This window comes from Aegilops tauschii, chromosome 1 (genome assembly GCF_002575655.3).
Source record: "Aegilops tauschii subsp. strangulata cultivar AL8/78 chromosome 1, Aet v6.0, whole genome shotgun sequence".
In the NCBI taxonomy this organism is placed as follows: Eukaryota; Viridiplantae; Streptophyta; class Magnoliopsida; order Poales; family Poaceae; genus Aegilops; species Aegilops tauschii.
In genome coordinates, this window is record NC_053035.3 from 383,766,851 (window position 1) to 383,788,336 (window position 21,486).

The 21,486-nt window shown below is 47.0% G+C and overlaps 1 long non-coding RNA gene across 1 annotated transcript; it reads right to left on the reverse strand.

The window, feature by feature from the left end:
* Positions 1 to 3,868: 3,868 nt before the first annotated feature.
* On the reverse strand, positions 3,869 to 6,996 carry LOC141022414 (uncharacterized). The gene is made up of 3 exons (XR_012183712.1): positions 6,690 to 6,996; positions 5,529 to 5,603; positions 3,869 to 4,190 (listed from the first exon to the last, which is right to left on the reverse strand). It is a non-coding gene; the product is annotated as an uncharacterized lncRNA (long non-coding RNA).
* Between the last annotated feature and the right edge of the window lie 14,490 nt (positions 6,997 to 21,486).

Below are 21,486 nucleotides of genomic sequence, written 5' to 3' on the forward strand. Positions count from 1 at the left end.
TCTGTTACCAAAATAGATCACTAGGAAGGTGGCCCGTGAATTACTTACAAAGTCAAGCGCGAGGAATAACTTTGACAACATGGTGTACAGGAGAGTCAGGTTTCGATCCTGTTGAACTGTGGGCTATGGGCCCACCATGTGGGTTAATGTAAGAGGGGTAGTGACATCTTGCATGGTCATGATAGCAAGGCCTGTGAGAGGGTAGCCTGTGAGTTATGTCGGCAACAACGCCGGTACCAAGGGCGAGGGACGAAGAGAACCATTTTCCTGCTCGTTGAACGAGGCGGACCAATACGCAAAGTTCTCGTCCATCGGTGGTTACCAGAATGTCATCAACAATGGTAACAGGGTCTTACTGACAGAGTTGTACAACGAGGTGCTTACATAAGCAGGAAATTATTTCTGCTTAGATCATATAGTGCACAAGAAAGTTTAAACAAAACAATGGAAAGGAAAATGTGATTTCCAGATTAAACAGCCACGGAAAGGATAATGTGTTTAAACACATATTTCAGGGGTATAACCTTCCCAAGGACAAGCAGAGCATGATATCTGTGGCAATATATAATGTAGAAAACCCTTTAGGTAAGGGGAGAGAAACTTCATGACATTACCCATACAGCGGTGTTTGGATAATTGAGCAAGAAACATTTAACATTGGGCTTCAAATGTTCTTGTTGAAAATCGGAGTACCACAGACATGCTTCGAGATAGCATTGACATGGTCTTCAAGCAAAGGTTGGACTTGGATATACAAAGGATTCATCAGGAACAACTTATAGAATAAGTCTTACAATTTCCTCATGGAAGAATGGTTAACCTTGCTAAGATGGAAACTATAACAATAGGTCCTCCGGCCAGGTGTGCTAGGCATGTCATCACCTTACCGGGCCATATAAAGACCAATGTTGTGACTCTTGGAAAATGTTCCAACCATCATATCTGACCGAGATTCAGATCTGATTGGTGTCAGGATACCTCAGACTCATGATGCCTAAGAAGGAACGGGTGCAGCACAATTTGACGAGATGACAATGTAAGATTCTCGAGAATGAACTATGGAAGCGATTTCTGAACAACAGTTCATCATTGAGCCAAGGAGAGAATGACAGGTTGGCTGATGGACTCAGCAAAAATTCATCAAGAATTCCAAGAAGACGGATTTCCACAACTACGTGAACAAGGAGATAACATTTGTCATATCAAATGATATAATGATGTATGCTCGAGGAAAACATACACAGTTAAACATTGGTTGAAAGGCGCACCCGAAATATGGGCTTAGGTAGAATGATCAATGTTAGAATGGTGATCCGATAACCAATGGTCTAAGAATGAAATATCGACCATTAACTTCAAAGCAATAGGGTTGCTAGAAGTTTTGAAGTCGCACATCATAGTTCGATTGTCGGTTTTCCGGTTAGAAATAACACGGGGACCAAGTAATGAACGGATATGGCAAAAGGTATCACCTGCATCAAGAATTCTTAAGAGGTGATGAAATTCTCACGACATTCTTGACATAAAAGATGGTAATACTCCAAGGTAAAGAAGAACAAATGCTGGATAGCAAGGATCTCAAGGTATGACACAAAACACGAACAAGTTTGTGTTGAACGGAAGGCAATCGAGTGGTCGATGATAACACAAATCATTGAGGGCAAGGATGGTATTTCTCATCATGAATTCAATTGATATCCTTGAGGAGCTCGGAATGTTGATGATGATCATGACACATTTGTCAAGAGGTTTCATGAAGATATAATCGCTCATCGACGACATCAAGCAAAAGGAAGGATGGAGCGAAAAGTTATTGAAACCACGGATACCACACAAACTCGGAATCAAGCTTGTTGTTCAAGGCGAAATGATATGACGAGGAAAGTCGGCGTAAGCTTAGCTCATCGTCGAAAATTGTGCTTCGGAAAGAAGGACCAGATAGCACAGTTAAAAAGTTGCATGATAATGATATAGCCGATCGGGCTAGGAATGACTTGAAGGGTTATTAAATCATAAGCAACGAAAATTACTTAGAGTTATTGAATCGGAGTGCGGAACGATTCACTTAACGGTGTTCTCGAGTGACTAATAACTTAGAACCCGAGGGAAATTGGAATTGGCGAGAATAATAGTTGACGAAGAACTCATAAGAAGTTATGTAGTTCCGTGGTATTCTTGAGATACCAGAGTGCAATGCTCGACGGTAGATCAAAGTAAGGGTTGGACAGGTGCAAGGATCTGCAGCAGACAAGTACTTCAACTTGTCCGAGAAATGGTATTTAAAAGGACAACATGGCCGGAACAACGATTGCAAAATGCCAGATCCCAGATATAAGATAAACTTATACCAAGGAAATATTTATTTGAAGAGAAGCTTTAATGATACGATCTACATCATTTCCATGGGCATGAACACAAAGTTCAAGGTCGACTCCCACTTCTCCAATGTGAGACCATTCATTCACTGCTCTAATAAAAATGATTTCAGTGTGAAACCCTACTTGGTGAGGTACCAGAAGAGTATGACTCGTGAAAACCTTCGGGTTCATACAGATTAAGGAAGGCACAGGTCCAACCCATCGGGTCATTTTAGAACATATACCATGGACTTTAGGATCAATTAACACATGCTCGAAGCAGAGCATGGTTGACAAAGGCATATGATATAACTTGCCAAAGGCAGAAGACACAATTTACCAAAGGCATTATGTATCAGGGGAGAAACTCTCAAGGTTATTGGATATGAAGGACACTGTCGGATAATAACCAAGCAATTGGTCTCGCGGACAACAAGGAACCTAATGTGAGTATCGACACTCACTCAGAAGGAAAAAGAATGCAAAGATATCAGATTATAGAAACAACTGACTAATTCAAGCTCAAATGCAAAGGAATTATATTTTCCAAGTCAAGGGATCAGAAGCAAACGCTCTGATAAATGATGGATAAGTTGAATAGACATAAGGGCACAATCAACGACAATTTGATTGGGGGAGAACCAGCTCACGTTTCAAATGACGTCTGAGCCAGAAGGATGAATTCTAGGATCTGATTGAGGATTGCGAGCATTCGCAACAAATTGAATCAACGCACTCAAAATGGTAATGACAAGAGATGCCAATAAGATTACGAGACTTAAGATTAATCATAATGCAAGTAAGCAAGAATTTCAAGAGCAATAGGCTGCTCAGGATTTTCGGAAGTTCAAATAGTATTTCAAAGACTTTTGTGAATTACTTGAATCAACTGGGGACGAGCGGATACTCGGTAAGTGCGAGAATTATCCGTAGGGGTATTCAGGTGACAAGGAACAGCAAGGCAGTAAGCTCAAAGGATTCTCAGAACAACGGAGAGAAATTCGGGGTATCTTGTAATAACAAGATCAACGGGGAAACATTGTATGAATGGCGAGTATACGTGGTTATCCATAGGAGTTTATCAATGGAAGGGAATTGCAAAAGCGATGAACACAAGTTCTCGGGTTATCAGCGGAGAGTATCTTCAGGGTCTTCACGTGCAGTAGACGATCATCAGTAATAAGGGGCTCTCCTGGTGAAAGTGATAACGAGATCCTAATATTAGATTTAGCAAAATTCACTTAACCAGAATAGAAGAGAGATCAGAGTCCCAGAGTATAGACAAGGAGTAAAAGATCCTAATACCACCCAATGGCGACGTGGGCCCGTAAGCCACACATCCCTGTTAGTAAAAGTTTTTCAATGACTAGACTCGACTTTGGCCAAGGAGTTGGAAAGGGGGATTCCTACAGGCAGTTGGCTCTGATACCAACTTGTGACGCCCTCGTTTTGACCGTACACTAATCATGCACGCAAATGTGAACGATCAAGATCAGGGACTCACGGGAAGATATCACAACACAACTCTACAACATAAATAAGTCATACAAGCATCATAATACAAGCCAGGGGCCTCGAGGGCTCGAATACAAGTGCTCGATCATAGACGAGTCAGCGGAAGCAACAATATCTGAGTATAGACATAAGTTAAACAAGTTTGCCTTAAGAAGGCTAGCACAAACTGGGATACAGATCGAACGAGGCGCAGGCCTCCTGCCTGGGATCCTCCTAACTACTCCTGGTCGTCGTCAGCGGGCTGCACGTAGTAGTAGGCACCTCCAGTGTAGTAGGAGTCGTCGTCGAGAGTGGCGTCTGGCTCCTAGGCTCCAGCATCTGGTTGCGACAACCAGATAGAAAGGAAAGGGGGAAAAGAGGAAGGAAAACAACCGTGAGTACTCATCCAAAGTACTCGCAAGCAAGGAGCTACACTACATATGCATGGGTATATGTGTAAAGGGGCATATCAGTGGACTGAACTGCAGAATGCCAGAATAAGAGGGGGATAGCTAGTCCTGTCGAAGACTACGCTTCTGGGCATCTCCATCTTGCAGCATGTAGAAGAGAGTAGATTGAAGTCCTTCAAGTAGCATCGCATAGCATAATCCTACCCGGCGATCCCCTCCTCGTCGCCCTGTTAGAGACCGATCACCGGGTTGTATCTGGCACTTGGAAGGGTGTATTTTATTAAGTATCCGGTTCTAGTTGTCATAAGGTCAAGGTACAACTCCGGGTCGTCCTTTTACCGAGGGACACGGCTATTCGAATAGATAAACTTCCCTGCAGGGGTGCACCACATAACCCAACATGCTCGATCCCATTTGGCCGGACACACTTTTCTGGGTCATGCCCGGCCGCGGAAGATCAACACGTCGCAGCCCCACCTAGGCTCAACAGAGAGGTCAACGCGTCGGTCTAAATCCTATGCGCGCAGGGGTCTGGGCCCATCGCCCATTGCACACCTGCACGTTGCGTACGCGGCCGGAAGCAGACCTAACCCCCTTCATACAAGCGCGAGCTTACGGTCCAATGCGGCGGGTGCCATTCAGTCGCTGACGTCAAAAGGAGCTTCGGCTGATACCACGACGTCGAGTGCCCATAACTGTTCCCGCGTAGTTGGTTAGTGCGTATAGACCAAATGGCCAGACTCAGATCAAATACCAAGATCTTGTTAAGCGTGTTAAGTATCCGCGAACGCCGACCAGGGCCAGGCCCACCTCTCTCCTAGGTGGTCTCAACCTGCCCTGTCGCTCCGCCATAAAGTAACAGTCGGGGGCCGTCAGGAACCTAGGCCCACCTCTACCGGGATGGAGCCACCTGTCCTTTCAGCCCCCTCATCAGAATCACTTGCGGGTACTCAACGAGCCGACCCGACTTTAGTCACCACATGTGTCATGTATATAAAGTATATAGTATATACTCGTGATCACCTCCCGAAGCGATCACGGCCCAGTAGTATAGCATGGCAGACGGACAAAAGTGTAGGGCCACTGATGGAACACTAGCATCCTATACTAAGCAGTAGGATAGCATGTAAAGGTAACAACAGTAGTAGCAAGGACAGGCTATGCATCAGGATAGGATTAACGAAAAGCAGTAACATGGTACACTACTCTAATGCAAGCAATATAGAGAAGAATAGGCGATATCTGGTGATCAATGGGGGGGACTTGCCTGGTTGCTCTGGCAAATAGGAGGGGTCGTCTTCGATGTAGTCGAACACACGAACATCGGCAGCGGTCTCGAAGTCTACTAGAAAGAAGTAACAGAGGGGGGACACAATAAATAACAGAGCAATCAAATGTAACACAAAGCAAGACGCGGCGATACGTTGTGCTAGGGGTGACCTAACGTAGGGATAGGTGATACCGGCGAAAGGGGAAACATCCGGGAAAATATCCCCGGTGTTTCGCGCTTTCGGACAGATGACCCGGAGGTGAAATGTTGCAGGTTCGCTATGCTAGGTTCGCGTGGCTGGCGAACAGGTTGCGTATTCAGATTCGTCTCGTCGTTCTGAGCAACTTTCATGTACAAAGTATTTTCATCCGAGTTACGAATTATTTTATATGATTTTCTAAAGTTTACTATTTTTTGAATTTCTTATTAATTCGAATTAAAAACAGAATATACTTCTGTTACCTAGTACTATCCTAGCCACGGTGTATGACAGTGGGGCCAGTGGGCATGGCTTGACCCAGTCAAAGATTAACTGGTCAATATATAAACAGTGTATGCGGGTCCAAATTGTCATTGACTTTAGTTTAACAAAATGTTAATTAACCGAGGTGGTCCCACACATCATTCTCTATACACTAAGTAATCAACAATTTAATCCTAAGCTAAACTAATCTAACTAAGCAACGGCCGGCCTCACATCCAGTGGATGTGCAACGGCTGTGGTGCCATGGCCAGTAGGCATGGGCGCACAAGCCACGGCGGCCATTGTCATCAGTAGCAGCAGCAAAAACGCATCAACAAGGTAGTGGCTAGCATGAACATCATTAGTAGAGAGGAGCAGACCCTTTGCGCCAGCAAGCAGCAAGCAGCAGCACTAGCGCAGCAGCAGTGGCGACAGGGAGCAGTAGAACAACGCAGCAGCAAGAAAAAACAGCAGGCGGGGACGCGGGAGCGCGGACGCCCGCGCAGGCGCAAGGGAGCAGCAGCGTGGGTGCGCGCATGGCGCAGCAAGGGCGCGGCCACCGGCAGGAGCGGGCAAGCGCGTGCGCATACCCGGAAGCTCGAATGCGGCCATGGACGAGGACGACCGAGCTCGGGGACGACGGCAAACGGCGACAAATCAAAGGGGAAAGGTGGGGAATCGGCAGAGGAGCTCACGTTGAGGCGGTGGGCGAGCTCGAGGAGGTCGGGGATGGTCGGGAGCAGCGGCATCTGGCGACGGACGAGGTGTACGCTAGGGAGACGACGGCGATGGCGGGCGAACGGGGCCTCCTAGCTCGACCCCTTGGTCAAGGGTGAAGAAGATGACGACGATGGAGCCCCTGGATGTATTCTCAGGCGCCGAGGAGGTCGTCGGCCGCGACGACGGTGATGGTCATGGCGGCTGCGGCGCGATGGGGAGGGGGTACTGTGAGGGAGAGAGAGCGAGGCGAGGGGACAGATGTGAGGATGCTAGGGTTCGCAGGGGGGTCGAGATGACCTTGTAGGACTTCGGCGCGTCGCTCGATGGCCGGCACGTGGCCGATCCGGCCATGGACGCCGCGGGCGCGTCCAGCGCGACCCCTGTGAACAGGAGGAGGTCGGAGGAAACCTTCTGGTGGGCTAGGCTAGCTACTGGCCCTTTGGGCTTTAAGTGTACAGTGGTTAGGTTTCCCCCATTTGTTTATTTTTCTGCTTTTATTTATTCTCTGATTTCTTTTATTCACCACAGTTTTGCACTTCCTTTAAATACCAATTGAATTTTATTCATCATGAAACTTGTCACTTAAATACTTCGGAATGACATACAAAGTTTGAGGTCAATTGGAACTGTATAAATATTTGCTTATTTCGAAAAGGCTATTTTATTTGCCATTGGACCACTTTATAAATTCCTAGGGCTTAATTGGTGGTTCAAATAAGGTTGGGTTCAACATGACAAATGATCAGGGGAATTATTGAACAATGTGAACATTTTAGTTTTAAAGTTTGAAAACTTTTACCGTTTGACTTTATTTCAAATTTGAATTTGAATCATTTTTGAACCACCGGGAGATCGACAACAGTAATCCTGGTGACGTGGCATCATTAGCAGGGAATTACTATAGCATAACTATCCGGACGTCACATTCCTTGACCTTCTCCCTAGATGGGAGAAGGGTTTCCCCTCTGGTCCATGGTCTCCATGGTGTGGGAGGGGCGAGAACCCCTCCGAGATTGGATCTGTCTCTCTCTGTTTCTGCGCTCTCCCTGCTGCCCTTTCACCGTTTCGTATATATATGGAGATCCGTAACTCCGATTGGACTGAAACCTTCGCCATGATTTTTTTACCAAAAATTAGCTTTCTTGCGGCCGAAGAAGGGCATCAACCGCCTTACGGGTGGCCCACGAGGGTCAGGGGCGCGCCCAGGGGGGTGGGGCGCGCCCCCTGCCTCGTGCCTCCCTCGGGCACTGTCTTGCGTGGATTTTTCTTCTAGAATTCTCCAAATATTCCAAAAATATTCTCCGTCCGTTTTTATCCCGTTTGGATTCTGTTTGATATGGATATTCTGCGAAACAAAATCATGCAACAAACAGGAACTGGCACTGGGCACTGGATCAATATGTTAGTCCCAAAAATAGTATAAAAAGTTGCCAAAAAGTATATGAAAGTTGTATAATATTGGCATGGAACAATCAAAAATTATAGATACGACGGAGACGTATCAGAGCTCAATATGCAACGAGTTGCATATTGACAAAACACCACATCAATTATTTAGTTCTCTCCCGTTATGTACCCAACAAAATTAACTGTGGTTAAGCATGGCAAGAGGTGAAGCATAATAAAACTATCTATTTAGGCAAGTTTAAATGAGGCCGGAAATAACAAATAACAATTCCAGAAAATCCCCATATGTCATTTAGCAATTTAAAGCAAACAAAAATTTTAAACATTTTAAATGTTATTATCATGATGCGGATGACATATGCCAGTTTTAAACAATTTTATGGAAATGTTGACATGAGCATGATATGAGGCATTTGTCGCCATGGCGGAAGGAAAAGGGTGCCATGGCGGTTAAACGGAAATGGTGCCATGGCAACATCCCGGCAACTCGATTGAGATGCTGGTGCAAAGGAACAAGTGTGGGTGCGCGAAACGTGCAAGAGTGACGGGGAGTGATCCCGGATACCGGGTGTCCCACATGTCGGTGGCATGGCTTACGGAGAACGTGCAAGGAACAATTCGGACACGGTCCAAACATAGGGTGCATCTCATACAACACATGCATTCGGTCCACGGACGTCGTCTCGGGGTTATACCTTCGAAGCGTGCCTTTTCGGAGCGGATCGGGTTCGACGGTAGTGGAAGTAGTCGTTCTCGCGACGGTAGTGGAAGTAGTGGTACACGATGACGATAGTGGCACATCTTGTAGTGGAACTTGGGCGTAGTGGTACATGTTTCATAGAGGAACTTGACGCCCACGGGGTCGACGGTAGAGGTACACACGTTGTCGGGGTACTTGACGGTCTGGTCTTGGTGTAGACGTACATGGCAAACGTAGTGGTACTAAGCGCCGGTCGTCGAGGGACTTGTCGAAAACCACAGAGCCGGTGTGCTTGTTCAGGCGTCGGTCTTGCCGGTGGGGTACTTGGCGAATCCGCATAGTCGCACATGGGTCGTAGTGGTACTTGTCAAACTCCACGGGGTGATCTTGGCGTGCAGCGAACAACAGTACAGGAAGGCAAAGGCATGGCCGAAGGTGAGGTGGCGGCGGCCTTGGGCGTGAAATCCAGCGACGGTACGACGGGGAACGGCAGACTTGACGGTGGAGGAGGAGGTTGGTTGCAGGCCATGAGCAGCGGCGCGAGATGCAGCGAGGTCATGGGGGTGCAGGACTTGGATGCCGGCTGCCGGGAAGCTCGGGGCAGGGGAAGCAGCCACCATGGGGACCGGGAGGAGCTCGGCTCCCCTCGGGCGTTACAGGCTGCTGGTGGAGGAGACGCGCGTGCGAGGTGATTCCTGGTCGCCATAGAGGAAGCAGAGGACGGCGCGGGTCCGACGACGACGGAGAATGGCAGGATGCGGCGAGGCTGCGCTGGCACTTGGCGAAGGCGTGGCCATGGAGGCCGGCGGTGCCATGGCCGTGTGGGCAGACGAGCTCGCGGGGTGGTTGGCTTGAGGGGTCTCGCTCCTCTCTCTTTCTCTGCGGATGGCGGCACGAGCGAGGGAGAGGGAGAGATCGAGAGGAGGGAGTGGCGGCGCAAGGGAGGAGAGCAGGGTGCGGGCTAGGGTTAGAGCGGGTGGGGGCGCCGGCTGGGCTTTGGGCTTAGAGGCCGGCTGGGCTGCACGCTCTCTTCTCTCTCTCACTCTAAAGAAAATAAAAAAACAGAGATAAGAAAGAAAAGAAAGGGAGGTTAGGGGAAGAAGTTGGACACGCGGATAATTTTCCCGGACTCACAAAAATGTGCTTGTTCCGAAAAAATAGAAAAGGCCATGATTGAAAGATTTAAATTCAAACTCATTTGATTTAAATTCAAATGATTTGAATAGGAAGTGAGGGTTGGGAAGGTCCAAAAATGTTCGGATTTTTGGTGGAGCTCCGGAATATGATGAAAAAATATATGGCAAGGTTGGAGACCAAGAATTAAGATAACAAAGACATTGGGATAATTTGCAAGTGTGTTATGGTGATTTCCAAATTAAAGAAATATTTAATATAGCTCCCTAATATTGGGAGGATATGTTATAAAGAGAAGTCACCCTTCCCTCGATTTAAATAGATCAACCATCTATGCAATTTATTAGTTGAGTTGAGACGCAAAGATTAATGACATGATGGCATGATGACATGATGCAATGCAAAAATAAAAAAGCAAGCACAAAAGAAACACATGGTGATCACGAAAATATGGAAGTCTTCTGAAGCGTCGGTCTTGGGGCGTCACAGGAGCGGCCTTCCCAGGCTGCCTCCTGAGAAGCGGAGATTTCTATGCAGGTGCCCAACCTCATGAGGTTGCGGTGACGCAAGCCATGACGACCAAGGCCAGGCGGGCGCCAGCGGGCGCAGTGGAGCAGGTTTCCTCTTTGGTGCTAAGGAGGCAAGCGCAGGCGCGGGGTCCCGAGGAATCAGCCAAATGTTTCAATTCCCGTGCAACAAGACCAAGACCGCCAGGACGGCAGGACAGATGTCATCGCCGAGCCCACCGCAGCGTCACGACTAGGAGCTTTGCAGGAAAAGACCACCTTTTGTCAGGATAAAATGTACTACTTATCCCCGTTCGAATTGGCCACTGTGGAATCCCTTCCCGCCTACGTTTTCGGGGGAAGAGGACCAAGGCCACTATAAGTATAGGTTAGCCACCACCAAGAGGGGGATCCCGGACCAGACCGATCTGATCCACCGAAACCTCACCAGCTCATCCCTCACCAGAGCAGACCTCGCGAAGTTGTTCTTCCCTTGTACTAGTTTATCCTCAGCCCTCGAGAGGCAAATCCACACAAAGCAGGAGTAGGGTCTTACACCGCAAGGTGGCCCGAACTTGGGTAAACTGCGGTGTCCGTCTTCTTCCTTGTTCATCGAGTTAGGCCGTGGGGGCGACGAACTGGTTGGCTGAAGGGGTTGAGTTCTTCGCACACGCCCCAGAGTTCGAACCTTTCTCGGACTTGCGGAGCCCTGAATCCGACAACCACCTTTTGTTAACTCCTCCAAAAGTCAAAATCGAGAAGTTAAAATTTGAAGATGCTTTTGAGGGGCTAAATGTGGAGGAATCGGCTAGAGTTGCACTTACGCCTAGTACCTTTTCTTAAAGGTGCTGATAAACATTGCTTAATATGTGTGTGAATGGAACGGACTAGTGCAGCTACTGTTTGCACGCTCGTTCGCCCCACCTGATGGATGTAGCGTACGTGCTGCCTGCACCTGACGGATGGTGATCACCCAGAAGGCAGAACAAAGATTAGGGCCGGGGCCTAGAACAGAACAGAAAAAGCTCACTCCAGGCATGGTCTTGATCACGGGAGCCGCTCGAGGCGAACCTGCGGCGAAAGGAGGGCAAGCACGTTGCAACTCGCATCAAGTTCAGATCCGGAGAACAACGAAATGGCTTTACACACGACACACACTGCATGATTTGCGAACGATACACTGTGCATGCATCAGCAAACAGAAAAAACAATTGCTTCCTGCATGTACGCACGCTGCTGGCGCTGCCACATGTGATCGTGCATGCATCGGCCGTAATTTCGTCGTGTATATAGCAGCTCTCGCAGAATAAACCCCACTATGGCGATATGAAGACAGAGAAAAGCTTTTTTTGGAACAGGGAAAAACAGAAAAAGTGGCAGCCGGTTCCAGGTTTCTCTCGTCCTGCTCCCTGACAATTCATCGGGCTTACCTTGCCGGCCTCATCCAACTACCTAAACGGCCTGATCTGTCACCAGCCCAAGAAGAGAGAACCTACAAAAAATAGCGAGAGCTCCTTTTTCTTAGAAACGCCTGCCATTTTATTCATACTCACAAATATTACAGGCATTATTTCAAAAAATTGAGCATTTATTGATTTTTTGAATTTTTTTGAAAACATGAATATTTTTTGAATCCCAATGATTTATTATTTGACCATTTATTGTAAAACCTGAACATTTTTGAGATTTTAAATATTTTGAATAGCGAACGTTTTTTCAAAAAGCATGAATATTATTTAAAATTATGAAACATTTTGTAAAGACGAATATTTTTTAAAGTACTGAACATTTTAAGAAATCCAAATATTTTTTTTAGAAAACATGAACTTTTTGGAACTAAAACTAAAAATTAGGAAAACATGAAATAGAAATAACTCCAATAAATAAAAAAGGATTTGAAAATAACAGAAAAAGACCATATACATTTTTTTGGGGAATATGAAAATGATATATACAGTGACGCGTGTTTGGATCACAACCAATACTTACCAAGCCAAAAAATTGGCTCGCCCATGATTTTTGGAAGCCGTTTGGATCGGTGCCAAATATTTGGCTCGCCCGAGCCGCCCCGCTCCCGCTCATGTAATTCTCGCCAACTTGCGGGCGAATCGATGGCGAGGAAAACGTCCGCCAATATTTTGGCGTCGTAACGTTCTGTCTTTTCTTCCGTGGATCTCGTGTCTTTTCTTTTCATGCGATGCATACAGTTCCGATTGTTATGGCCGCTGATTAATTAGGGGGCCTCGTCGTGATTAGGGATGTGTGCAAACAGTGCAATCGTGCTCCAACAGCAACTTCCGGCCTTTCCTTTTGCGATTTTTTATTTCTTCTTAGGGCGACTTTACTTCCTTGTTGTTGTTTTTTTTTTTGCGAGGAATTTACTTGCTTGTTGATTGCATCTGAGCATTTTTCTACCAAATACTGTAGGACTACAATGGTCAAAATCGCAGTTGGTTACAAACCAAATAAGAGGTTTGTTTTGCCAAAATTTTGAATCTTGCGGTGGCCACGAACCAACACATCAACAAGCTACCAAAATTTTGGTCATGCCCACACCTTGGTCATGCCAATTTTTTGGTGGGGCTAGTTGAGGCTCAAATCAAAAACACCCCTATAAACGTCTAATAAAACCATTGATTCCTTTCCAGCCTCACGCACGTACCTAAAGTCAGGGCTCCGCCTCTTTCTCCTCCTCCAAGAAAGAAAGTTAGGGTTCGTGCCTCTCGCCGGCGCCCGCGCAGGTCCGCCTCGTCTCCGGTGGCCCTAGGGCCATGGAGGCGCGGTGGATCCTGGCAAGGGCCGGCGGGAGGGCTCCGTTTTTAGTCGTTTTTTTTCAATTTTGTTAGGGTTTGTGTCCTACTTAGGAAGGCGAGACGGCGGCGGCTCGCTGAAGATGGAATAAAGGTCTCCCCGCCTAGCCCCCGTTCCGGCGGTGCGTCTAGCATCGTTGGTGGGCGTGTGGAGGTATGTCTCCGGCAGATCTATCTTTGGTGTATTTGCTCGGATCTCGTCGTTGTTCGTCTACGTTCATGTGTCTTCCGTTTGGATCCTTCCGATCTACGTTATTTTTCATCGGCGGCGGTTGCTGTTCTCGGATGCTGGTCCTATGGGGCCTTAGCTTGACGACTTTTCGAGTGTCTACTACAACAAGTTGTGTCCGGCTCCGGCGATGGAGGGGCGATGACGGCGGCGCGCCTTCGGCTCGCTTCGATGTTTGTAGTCGTCGCTAGATGGTCTACGGATCTGGATGTAATTTTTATTTCTGGTGTTCGTTGTACTGCCATGATTGAAGATGCATAGATTGAAAGTTTTTCAAAAAAAAACGTCTAATAAAACCGATAAAAGACCATACCGTAACCTCCAGAAGTTTCGCCAAAATGGATTTTGCCAAGATAGCAACCCAAAAAACAAATATAGCAGAATTGTGTCCCTCGACTCCTCGCCGACGCTCTTGCTCCCCACCACCACCATTCCACACGTCGACCCACCACCGCCCCTGCCTATGTTTTCGGTTTTTCCACGTTCATCCGTGCGCTAGCCGGTCGGCTAACTGGCCCGGACAAGAGACCGCGCGGCGCGCGGTCCACCGGCCGGCACATGCCCGAGACCAGCGCGCGGCCGTACCACTCCCCACCATGCATGCATGCGAGGTCCGCGCGTATGGACCGGCCGGGTCGATCACGCGCGTACCTGCCTAGTAGTACCACCTAGCCCGAGGGGTACCATCCTCAAAAAAAAAAAAAAAAAAGCGAGAGGGGTACCCTACCGGGGTACGACCCTGAGTCGCAAACCGCGTCGTCCGTCAATGCGTGCGGGACCGACCGATCCACCACCGGTCCTACTCGACGACCCCCATCTTCTCGTCTCTCTTCTCGTCGTGTTTGATCCGCCCGTTCGACATGATGATTACCCTAGCCACCTAGCGGCACAGCTTCCGTCCGGTCGGTCAAGCCGAGTTTAATCGCGAGCCCGGCCGTGCCCACACGCATGCGTCTCCATCGCATCGTGGACCCGAGTTTGACATCTGCTCTGGCTTGCTGGACCGATCGCCGGCTGGCTGGCTGTATTTCCCGGTCTACTGGTCTATACATCCACACCACACGGTACTGCGACCTCCACTTGCACTAGGTGGCTTACCATCTCTGGGTAGACTCGGTGGTTACCAGTCGAGTCGCTGCTGCATGCGGTACCCTTTTTTACATTACACGCTAAATGTCCACTTTTTCTCATGTACATGCATGCATATGTGATGCTGGATAATTGTCAAATTGTCAACTCTGCTTTATTTGTTCTCCGGCGCGTGGATGGCGTATGGTTGCTATTATATCTTCCTTTTTGACCAAGTATGTACTCCCTCAGTCCTATAATGTAAGACGTTTTTGATGCGTAGTGTCAAAAAACGTCTTACATTATAGGACGGATAAAGTAGTATACTATCTGCACACCTTAATTAATGGAGTATTCTAATTAAGCGGGTGAAGTTGCACCTGATGTCTGGGCGACGACCGATGACCTGAATATTACCAGCCCTAAACAACGCCGGAGCTAGCAGGAACATCTCCTACCGTCCTACGGTTTACTATCACCTTCACATACAAAATCGACATCTCTATACTCCTTCGAAAGGGCATGCATATTTCGAGATTTAACTTTGATAGTCAATTTAACCAGTAGTATGCGACAAAAGTTGTATCACTGAATTCATATCCCAAAAATGTTTTCTGCGGCATAATTTCTAGCAAGTCACATAACTTTTTATTATTGGCTGAATTGATGGTTAAAGTTACACGAAGTAAGCGTGCACCTTATTAGGCTGCTCGCAGTGGAAAGTATGATACTAATTCATCGTGCATAACATCATAGGCTACTACTATACTTTAGATTGCCTTATTTATCATCATGTATGACACAATGTAGTATAACATTTAATATGACACTGTATCATGATATGATATCAAACCTTCTATTTTTTCATTTAATGTCATGCCACCTCACCCAAATTACCTAGTTGACATGCATGATACTTTCATGGGAAGACTAATATAGGATCTGCACTTAGGTGAGATCAATCGGATTGAAGATACAAAACATGTTTCAAAATTCTGAAAATATTTGCAGACACGAACCCATGTTTGATGTACAACAATAAAAAGTGTCAGCTCCTAATTTGAACTACACATACAGAAACAAAAAAAAGACAAAATCTGATGTGAATAGTGTCAAAAACTATTCCCAAAGTTGACATTATTCATAGTCGAATTGTCTAATTGTAGATCGAGTTTTGAGCTGATTTTTTTGGAGTTGTAGACATACCCCATAGGTATGTTGTCAAACAATTTTAGAATTTTTTGGATTGTCTAAATATGAAATTTTGAGGCTGATCCTACGATCTTACTTAAAGGGTAGATCCCATACTAGTCTCCCTCGCCTTATTCATTGGATGGAAGACGTACATAATTAACTTGTAAATTTCAACTTAAGATGTGGTTACATTACATAGCTCTCTCATGGTTTTCCTTTACAAAGTCTATGCTAATGAAGCTAATACTCGCAGGTCAACAAAAATGAAGCTAATACTCATATTATTGAAGTGGGCTGCGAAACCACTTGAGAGAAAAAAAACAACCACCTTGCTCGGTTCTTGTCTTAGAACCGACTCATGCACAAAACCGACTACAGTACTTTAGCATTCTAGTCTTCTTCATGATAGTTTTTGGAGTGCACGCCAAAGCTAACCCGCCAGACTTTGTTTTCGTTATATTTGGATACTAAGAGTGTTGTTATGGAGTGGTCTCCATCCGCAACCATCCGCGCAGGAGAGAAGTTTCAGCCCAACCTCTTCCCCCCGGGTATGGCCTGGTCAATGGCGCACCTGCCTGTTGAAGGAAATATGTTCTAGAGGCAATAATAAAGTTGTTATTTATATTTCCTTATATCATGATAAATGTTTATTATTCAGGCTAGAATTGTATTAACCGGAAACTTAGTACATGTGTGAATACATAGACAAACAGAGTGTCACTAGTATGCCTCTACTTTGACTAGCTCGTTAATCAAAGATGGTTAAGTTTCCTAGCCATGGACATGTGTTGTCATTTGATGAACGGGATCACATCATTAGAGAATGATGTGATTGATTTGACCCATCCGTTAGCTTAGCACTATGATCGTTTAGTTTATTGCTATTGCTTTCTTCATGACTTATACATGTTCCTATGACTATGAGATTATGCAACTCCCGAATACCGGAGGAACACTTAGTGTGCTATCAAATGTCACAACATAACTAGGTGATTATAAAGATGCTCTACAGGTGTCTCCGATGGTGTTTGTTGGGTTGGCATAGATCGAGATTAGGATTTGTCACTCCGTGTTTCGGAGAGGTATCTCCGGGCCCTCTCGGTAATGCACATCACTATAAGCCTTGCAAGCAATGTGACTAATGAGTTAGTTGCGGGATGATGCATTACGGAACGAGTAAAGCGACTTGCCGGTAACGAGATTGAACTAGGTATTGAGATACCGACGATTGAATCTCGGGCAAGTAACATACCGATGACAAAGGGAACAACGTATGTTGTTACGCGGATTGACCAATAAAGATCTTCGTAGAATATATAGGAACCAATATGAGCATCCAGGTTCCACTGTTGGTTATTGACCGGAAGTGAGTCTCGGTCATGTCTACATAGTTCTCGAACCCGTAGGGTCCGCACGCTTAACGTTCAGTGACGATCGGTATTATGAGTTTATGTGTTTTGATGTACCGAAGGTAGTTCAGAGTCCCGGATGTGATCACGGACATGACGAGGAGTCTCGAAATGGTCGAGACATAAAGATTGGTATAAGGAAGGCTATGTTTGGACACCAGAAAGGTTCTGGGTGGTTCAGGCATTTTTTCGGAGTACCGGGAGGTTACCGGAACCCCCCGGGGGCTTAATGGGCCTACATGGGCTTTAGTGGAAGAGAGAGGAGAAGGCCAAGAGGAGGGGCGCGCCCCCCAAGCCCAATCCGAATTGGGAGGGGGGCCGGCCCCCCTTTCCTTCCTTCCCCCTCCTAGTAGGACTAGGAAGGGGGGGGACCTACTCCTAGTAGGAGTAGGATTCCCCCCTTGGGGGCGCGCCCTAGGAGGCCGACCGACCCTCTCCTCCCCTCCTTTATATACGGGGGAGGGGGCACCCCATAGACACACAAGTTGATTGTTTAGCCGTGTGCGATGCCCCCCTCCACAGATTTCCACCTCGATCATATCGTTGTAGTGCTTAGGCGAAGCCCTGCGTCGGTAACTTCATCATCACCGTCATCACGCCGTCGTGCTGACAAAACTCTCCCTCGACCTCAGCTGGATCTAGAGTTCGTGGGACGTCACCGAGCTGAACGTGTGCAGATCGCGGAGGTGCCGCACCTTCGGTGCTAGGATTGGTCGGATCGTGAAGACGTACGACTACATCAACCGCGTTGTCATAACGCTCCCGCTTTCGGTCTACGAGGGTACGTAGGTAACACTCTCCCCTCTCGTTGCTATGCATCTCCTAGATAGTTCTTGCGTGTTCGTAGGAATTTTTTTGAAATGACTGCGTTCCCCAACACCTGTATGGTTGCCTCTTCTGCCTGGCAAATGGCGCAACCGCTATTCCATTGAAAATAGTGCCAATTGATAGTCACCACCGCATTTCACACATGTTTCCCACCCGCGCGGGTGTAATCCGCCCGAGTTTTCCATCGGAGTATGCCTATTCGCGGGTATATAAGCCCCATCGCCTGCCTTCATCGGCACGACATCACTCCCTATCTCCCCCTTCCTCATCGCCGCCACACTCACCTCTATCGGCCCCTTCGCCGGCTACCACCCCGCTCAATATCTTCCACCTTCCCCATTGCCGTCACAGTGACCCCATCGACCATGTCACGTTCACGACCTCCTCATGGCCCCTTCCCTGACGATACTAAAGAGGACTGCTTCGAGAGAGAGTTCTGGGAGAGGGTGTGGGAGTACTCCTAGTGGGGCGAGGAAGACGCTCACCGTAAGGCTAAATCAGCCTTAAGTTGTGACCACCTCCTTTCCGCCCTTGCTTAGTTTGACTGCATGCCGATGGCTTCCTGGGTAGAAATGGATGTCGTGCACACATTATGTCTACTCCGCAACCTTCTTCTTGTAGACGTTGTTGGGCCTCCAAGTGCAGAGGTTTGTAGGACAGTAGCAAATTTCCCTCAAGTGGATGACCTAAGGTTTATCAATCAGTGGGAGGCATAGGATGAAGATGGTCTCTCTCAAGCAACCCTGCAACCAAATAACAAAGAGTCTCTTGTGTCCCCAACACACCCAATACAATGGAAATTGTATAGGTGCACTGTAACGCCCACGATGCGGCTATATCTCCCAAGTGTCGAGGCACGACTTAGAGGCATAACCGCATTGTGGTTTAGTCGCAAGAAGGGTCATCTTCACGCAATCCCATGTAATGAACAAGAATGGGATAAAGAGTTGGCTTACAATCGCCACTTCACACAATACATAAATAAGTCATACGTCACTCAGAGTACACACATAGGTCCGACTACGGAACCAAAATAAAAGAAGACAACCCCAAATGCTAGATCCCTGATCGTCCCAACTGGGCTCCACTACTGATCATCAGAAAACGAAACATAGTAACGACCAAGGTCCTCGTCGAACTCCCACTTGAGTTCGGTAGCATCACTTGCACTGGTATCATCGGCACCTGCAACTGTTTTGGAAGAATCTGCGAGTCACAAGGACTCAGCAATCTCACACCCGCGAGATCAAGACTATTTAAGCTTATAGGAAGGAAAGGGTACTAAGGTGGAGCTGCAGCAAGCACTAAGCATATATGGTGGCTAACGAACGCAAATAAGAGCGAGAAGAGAAGCAACGGAACGGTTGTCAACTAGTAATGATCAAGAAGTGATCCTGAACTCCTACTTACGTCAGACATAACTCAAAAGCCGTGTTCACTTCCCAGACTCCGCCGAAAAGAGACCATCACGGCTACACACGCGGTTGATGTATTTTAATTAAGTCGAGTGTCAAGTTCTCTACAACCGGATATTAACAAATTCCCATCTGCCACATATCCGCGAGCACGGCTTTCGAAAGATAATACCCTGCAGGGGTGTCCCAACTTAGCCCATTATAAGCTCTCACGGTCAACGAAGGATAAACCTTCTCCCGGGAAGACCCGATCAGTCTCGGAATCCCGGTTTACAAGACATTTTGACAATGGTAAAACAAGACCAGCAGAGCCGCCTGATGTGCCGACAAATCCTGATAGGAGCTGCACATATCTCGTTCTCAGGGCAACACCGGATGAGACTAGCTACGAGTAAAACCAGCCCTCAAGTTTCCCCAAGGTGGCCCCGCAGGCAGCTCAGTTCGGACCAACACTCGAAGGAGCACTGGCCCGGGGGGGGTCTAAAATAAAGATGACCCTTGAGTCTGCAGAACCCAAGGGAAAAGGGGATAGGTGGTAGCAAATGGTAAAACCAAGGTTGGGCCTTGCTGGAGGAGTTTTATTCAAAGCGAACTGACAAGGGGGTCCCATAAATCACCCAACCACGTAAGGAACGCAAAATCAAGGAACATAACACCGGTATGACGGAAACTAGGGCGGCAAGAGTGGAACAAAACACCAGGCATAAGGCCAAGCCTTCCACCCTTTACCAAATATATAGATGCATTAATTAAATAAGAGATATTGTGATATCCCAAAATATCCATGTTCCAACATGGAACCAACTTCAACTTCACCTGCAACTAACAACGCTATAAGAAGGGCTGAGCAAAAGCGGTAACTTAGCCAAACAACGATTTGCTAGGAAGGATGATTTGAGGCTTGACATGGCAATATGGGAGGCATGATATAGCAAGTGGTAGGTAGCGCGGCATAGCAATAGAGCGAACAACTAGCAAGCAAAGATAGAAGTGATTTCGAGGGTATGGTCATCTTGCCTGAAATCCCGCTAGGAAGAAGAACAAGTCCATGAAGAAGACAAACGGATGTAGTCGAACGAATCCTCACAACTCCGGAACGAAACCGAAGGTAACGAGAGAAGCAACCCGGAAAGAAACAAACAACATCGTAAACACACAATCGTAAACATGGCATGATGCACAGTCAAGTATGATGCATGTCCGGTTGAAATGAGGCATGGCATGGGAAAATGCAACAAACAATACTACAAATTAAGTGGAGCTCAATATGCAACGAGTTGCATATTGACGAAACACCACATCAATTATTTAGTTCTCTCTCGTTTATGTACCCAACAATATTAAATGTTATTAAACATGGCAAGAGGTGAAGCATGGTAAGACTACCTATCTAGGCAAGTTTAAATGAGGCCGGAACAACAAACAACAATTCCGGAAAATCCCCATGTGCATATTTTAGATTTGCTACTGTTCTATCATAAACACAATTTTAATGTTGTTAAACAGCAAAATAAAGTGCACCATGTTAAACTAGGCATTTGTCCACCCCATTTGCATATGAAGTTTATTTAAATCCGAGCTACGGTTATTTAGTTATGAAATAAATCATTTTAGCATGGCATTTAGCAAATTAATACAAACAGCAATTTAAACATTTTAAACATGGATGAAAGCAGCATATTATGAAACTAGATGAAATTCTAGACATTTTACATATATAGATCATTTTAATCCAATGCACGGTTGTGGAGTTATTATATGCATGATGTTGAGGGTTTTTTCTGCAAAACTGGAATACTCTGGATAATGGACAAAATCGCAGACGGAAAAAAAGAGGATCCCGGCCGCATCTGGAGGGGCTGGGGTTCTCACCATGGGCCATGTCCCAGATCGGTGGAGGAGGCAGGCCGAAGCGGGCGCTGGGCCTGGGCGCGGTCAACGCACGCAGGCGACGCGCGGTCGTGGCTCGAAGCGGGGTGTCGACCTCCTGCTCGAAGCAGAAGCAGAGGAGGAGGCGGCCGGACTTGCGCAGCGGCCTGGAGGAGCTTGGGGAGCGGCGGCGGCGAACTTGG